We start from the raw sequence: 5,883 nt of genomic DNA on the forward strand, positions 1-5,883 counted from the left end.
GAGTATCTGATTTATTACCACTACTATTATTATTTTTAAAGCACAAGTACTCCTTTGTTAGCCGTGGGTAATTAGAATCAGTTTCTCTCTAAAGCTCAATTTGTGTGGATTATGGCCTTCCATGACCAACAGCGTGATCGTGATGCAAGTGTGCACACAGGTTGCTAGATCACATGGCAACTTAGTCAATTATCACCCTGATCCAGCAATCTGTTCTGGGTGTGGCGGTCCAAGTACACACCTGGAATGACTTTCATCTTGGAGGAACCAAAGCCATAACAGCAAAAGAACACAGCACCAAATTGCTTATGAGCAATTGCCTGCTTTGGAAACACAGGCTCCCGTTTGTACTGAGCTTTGAAACAATTTACTGATCTGTGGCCATTCAAACAGAAGAACTGTACTCAAACCAAGTAAACATACAATGCTGTGAAAGGCAAGCCAAGAATGAGAAAGGTATTCAAGTGTGATGGCCACAAGAATGCCCATTTTTTTGAGATATTGCCATATCCCCCCCCCCACACACACAATTTTTCTCAATAGGGATGTCTATCACCAGGAACAAACCATGACCCAGCTACATGTCGTGAATGGGAGATATGGCGACAGGTTCTACAGCCAGTTGCCTCCTTATGCACTCAAACATTCTGCTTGACATAGTGGCTTGGTTGGTGGGACATCAAACCTAGACCAGATCAGGATCTCATCCTGGCAGTTGCCTATCCTTGGTCTGGTGCATCTGAGCCACATGATATTTTTCTCTGTGCTGCAGTCCAAACAGAGGATGCAGCCCACCAGAATCTTTCTGCCACTAATCCCAACACAGCAAATAGCTGTCAACCACAGAGCATCTCTGGCCTACAGACACATGCTGCTGCCTACTTCTATGGTTTCAACCACTTCTATGGTTGAAACTAAGCAGGTCTGGCCCTGTCACTGCTTGGCTGGGTGAATTCATGAAGCTGCTTTAAACTAACTCAAAATCAGTTGTGCTATTGACTAAGGGCCGAATCCTATCTAGCTTTCCAGGGCCAATGCAGCCATGCCAATGGAGCATGTGTTGTATCCTGCAGGAGTAGGGGAAGTCCCGGAGGCTTCCTCAAGGTAAGGGAACATTTGTTCCTTTACCTCAGGGCTGCACTATGGTTCCATTGGCTCTTGAAAGTTGGATAGGACTGGGCCCTAAGATACTGAGATGGTGTCTGAGAGGCATGGGCTCTCCAGGATTTCAGACTGGAGTCTTTCCCAGGCCTGTGAGGGACTGAACCTGGGATCACCTGCATGCAAACTTCGCACTCCGCCATGAAGCTCCTTTCTTGGGTGACTGACTGGGAGCCACAAGTGAGCTCTTGGAAGGAAGAGCAAGGTATGCGTAAAAACACATGAATAAATCTATCCTGGAGGGTTACTGCCAAGGCCCAGTGATTTTTGAAGTCATTTGACTACCTTATCTTCAATTCCTTTGTCTTATATCTGCAGCAGTAAAAATGGGAGGCATATGACCTGCAAAATGGAGGCAGTGTATTGAATAAGAAGATGGGGCTTGAAGAGGAGACCAAGAAAGCAGGGAAAGGGGAGAGAAACAGAAAGAATTTCATATTCAGAGATACAGAACATCATGACCATAACCAGAGGCATTCTGAGGGGGGGCAAATGGTAAGTTTTGCACCCCCCAAATGACTTGTAAACTACCCATTCCCTTGCTTACCAAGCCTCCAATGGCAAGGGGGAGGGGCAGCTTACAGGACTTTGCGGGTGCCTGCAAAACTTACCGTTTCCCCCCCCCCAACCTGGAACGCCCCTGACTAACTGCCACCATATACAGGTTAACCTGCAGAAGCCAACTTTGTTTCATTCAGTGTTTAAATGGAAGCTTCATAATTTACTTCTTAAGGAATTAAAAAAGACACACGTTTAAAAATATTTTAATTCCATGCACCACAACAAACTTGAGTGCTGTCGAGCAGACCGACACAACTCTGCAACTGGGCTAAAATTTAGCCTAAATCAGGCTGGCTGTCAGGATGAGGGGCATGTAGTGTTGGTCTCTAGTGACTGATGCACCATGCACTCATGTAAATGTTCTAATCTATCTATCTACAGGATCTGCACAGTACAAGACCACATCTTCTATGGCCAAGTTTTCACTGCCTACAAGCAGTGCTGTATCTTGGGAATGTGGTTGCAAAAGTTGTCTAGCCCTTCCTGGAAGAGATTCCACAGGAGTGTGGGATGCAATGTTTCTCTGAATGCAAGATCCAAGATACACTGCACCCACGCACCTGTCTGTGAGGTCCTTGCAACATGCAAAGCTCTACCATCACAACAAGTACTATACTTTTCCCTCATAGGAGTGAATGGCAAACACTTGCTTATACAGGAGAAACTAAAGGGCTGTTGTGAACCCGCTTCCTCCCCTCAGTGACTTTAAAAAAATCAAGACTGCCTCCTTCATCAGCAAAGCCATATTCCTGGTTCTTGGTCACACCAGGGTGTGAAAGAATGTTGTAAATAGCATTTCTATACATAGATGAATCTATGTGTCTCTAGCTCAATGGTTCTTAAACGTTTTAGCACCAGGACCCACTCTTTAGAAAGGCATTGTGTCGGAACCCACAGGAAGTGATATCATCACTGGAAGTGACACCATCAATTTAGGCTTCAAACCTACGCCACGACCATCCAAAGGGCCCAGGATCCAGCATGTTCATGCTGTTAATTTGTATAGCTCAGAATTCAAACATTCCTGTTCAGAGGTCAAGAATGCAGACTTGGATCCTTCTCCAACCACACAGCTTTCCTCCCTTTCCAAAGCCCCAACTTCCCACCTATTCAGGGCAAAGCACCATGCCTCTCTGCCCAGCAGCTCTGTCCCCTGTATTTTCAATGGTGACTGAACTAGGTGCTATGTGACCCACCTGAAATTGGCTTGTGACCTATCTAGTGGGTCATGACCCACAGTTTGAGTAATACTACGCTAGCTCATCTTAATATCTGGGAGTGGATATGAATTTGCACATCTATAAATGAACTAATATATGCAATATGAATGAGAGCTTTTGAGAGGTGTCACTCTGCGATGCTACTGAGAGGTTACACAGATCTAGCACGTCTGTGTAATTTAAAACCTGATACTTGCTTCACACACACACCCCTCTCATACAAAAGCTCAGCTGCTCACCTCGAGATCAGAGCCTACAAAAATGTCACCAACAGTACAATGCTATTTACACAGCATGTCATAACTTGGGGATGGACGCACAAGGAATTGCAAATGCAATCAAACTGCCTGTTTCTACAGTTGGTAACCTTATACACCTGTTCACTCTTTACAGTCCCAACACAATTTTTAACAATGTAGATGTGTTTACTGCCTCAGTGAGCCCATCTTATAGTGTCCAAGACTGCCTACCACATAGCAAAGCTGCATTCAGATAAAATGTTAACTTCTTTTACATGTTTAATGCTTCCTTCAGGCAGGAAATACTAGCTCTAGAGTCTCATGCTAAGTATGTGGGAAACTGTCCCTAGGCTAGCACAGCCCTGGTCAGAGACACTCTTCTCTATCAACCAGAGTTTTAGTATTAGGAAATCAGTAATGACAGGAGCAATTTAGTTCTGTCCACCTGGATAGACATTCAAAGAAAAAAAGCTCCTTTCCAATGGTGCATTGGAGAAACTTATTTGCAGTCATAAAGTAGGATCCTAGTATTCAGTATGGCTGGGGGGAGACCAGAATAATTTCTGCAAAGAACAAACAGTAGGGAAGTGATCTAGTTGCTACAGAATTAGTTAACCCTGCAATGAAAGGTGCATGCGATGATAGCCCAACAAGCTGTACTAATATTAGTCCAAAAGCTGTTTTTCCAGATCTCATCTCTTGCATGCTCTCTTTCTAAAATAGGATTTGCCACGTTCTATAAGGGACGGTGCTCCATTGCCTTCAAGAGTTATGCCACAGGACTTCGTGAGATAGTAGTGCTATCTTTAAATTTCTGTCAATCTACCTGCCCTGGGATGAGTGAGGGATAGATTGCGATGTGTTTGCAAACCTCCCTAAAGAATTTGAAGTCACCGCTGGCAGGAAGAATGCTGAGAAAGGAGGACCAAAGGTCTGGCCCAGCTTGTCTCTTTTTATTAACCCCTGGAATGACTCCACAGTAACATGCAAGCAACAGTCCACCAATCATCACATAGTGAAAATTGCTGATTGGCTGTAGTCCTGGGCAGCAGGGAAGCATAGGATTGGGCTGTTAATCTGCTTTAGAATGAGGAAGAAAAAAACAAATTTGGTGGTGAAGAGAAATTGAAAGTACTGTGTTACATTTTGACAAGCAAAATGCCTGTTAGAATATACTGCAGTGAACCACCATTTTCATGTCACTAGTTCACAGAAAACGGTTGCAACTGGTGTGTATACCTGTAACTGACCTGCCCCCATTGCGCCCCGAGGCAGGTCCACAACATGCTGCCCCTCTCCATCACTCCACCCTGGAATACTCACCAAGGCTCATGGAGCCCTGTGTGACGCTCAACAGGACACAAGAAGCCTTTTAAGGCTTCTTGCCCAGTTTCAAACAATACTTCCGGTTTCCCAATGAAACCGGAAACATTGCTTAAGATCACACAGGAAGTCTCAGGAGGCTTTTCGCACCCTGTCAAGTGCCATGCAGGGCTTCACCTGCCCGTGGAATGGCTCTGATAGGCAGGTGGGGTGGAGGGAGACATGGCGACAGGTTCTACAGCCTTATGCACTCAAACATTCTGCTTCATAGTGGCTTGGTTGGTGGGACATCAAACCTAGACCAGATCAGGATCTCATCCTGGCAGCTGCCTATCCTTGGTCCGGTGCATCTGAGCCACATGATATTTTTCTGTGCTGCAGTCCAAACAGCACTAACTGCAGTCACTGCTAACAAGTGTTTCTCTGAAAACGATGTTGGTTGATAGCATGGTAATGTTTGGTGCTATTTCTTTCCTTTATGAAAACAGATCCTTTATTAATAAAGAGCTTATGAATCTGAGGCATTCAGGTTATCTTTGTAACAAAGGGGGAAGGGAAGGTTGTAAAAGGAAATTAGAAATATTTTTTGAAAAATAGATAGGAATTATGATTCTTTTTCTTTTTACATATGTCAGAAAAAAACTTCTGTGTGGGCTTACCTGCTCCGGAAGGACTCTGTGGGTCTACCAACTTGTGGGAGGCTGGTTTGGCCTCTCTGCCAGTGAGCCCTCTGCGCTCGTTGGCAGAGACTGCTTTATGACTGCTGTGAAGCCATCTCTGCTGGCGCAATGCTAGTTACACCAGCAGAAGACAGGGGTTAGGTTTGGGGTACAATTCTCCTTTTCCTTTCTCACCATTAGCCATGGTTAGCACCCATGCAGGCTAACCATATTTACAATCTGCAGCCCTAGTTTAGGAACAAATGCAAGGATGCAAGGAAGGATACCAGGATGCAGGTCTCTTTTTGTCTTGTGTATTCCCTGAGGCATCTGGTGGGCCTCTGTGAGACACAGGAAGCTGGACTAGATGGGCTTTTGGCCTGATCCAGCGGGGCTCTTTTTAGCATCCAACAGATGCAGCACTATATCACTGATAAAAGAGACAATGGAAAGGAGTGATACGGAGGGAAGAATTTGTGTAGACAGGATGGGGAGAGATCCCATGATACACCCCTCATCTCTTAAGTATGGTCAGGAGATTTCTAGCAGGACATTTACACCACTTTTCACTGAAAAAGTTAAGGACATTAATCTTTCCCATTGAAACTGATACGATTTGGAAGTGCTTCATGGTGGATAGGTTGTCTCTTCTGCTGAAAGCTCATGTTTGATATGTTAGCTGGTGATCTAGTCTAAAAACGAAAGAGAGATCTGGAAATG

This window comes from Tiliqua scincoides, chromosome 5 (genome assembly GCF_035046505.1).
Source record: "Tiliqua scincoides isolate rTilSci1 chromosome 5, rTilSci1.hap2, whole genome shotgun sequence".
Taxonomy (NCBI): Eukaryota; Metazoa; Chordata; class Lepidosauria; order Squamata; family Scincidae; genus Tiliqua; species Tiliqua scincoides.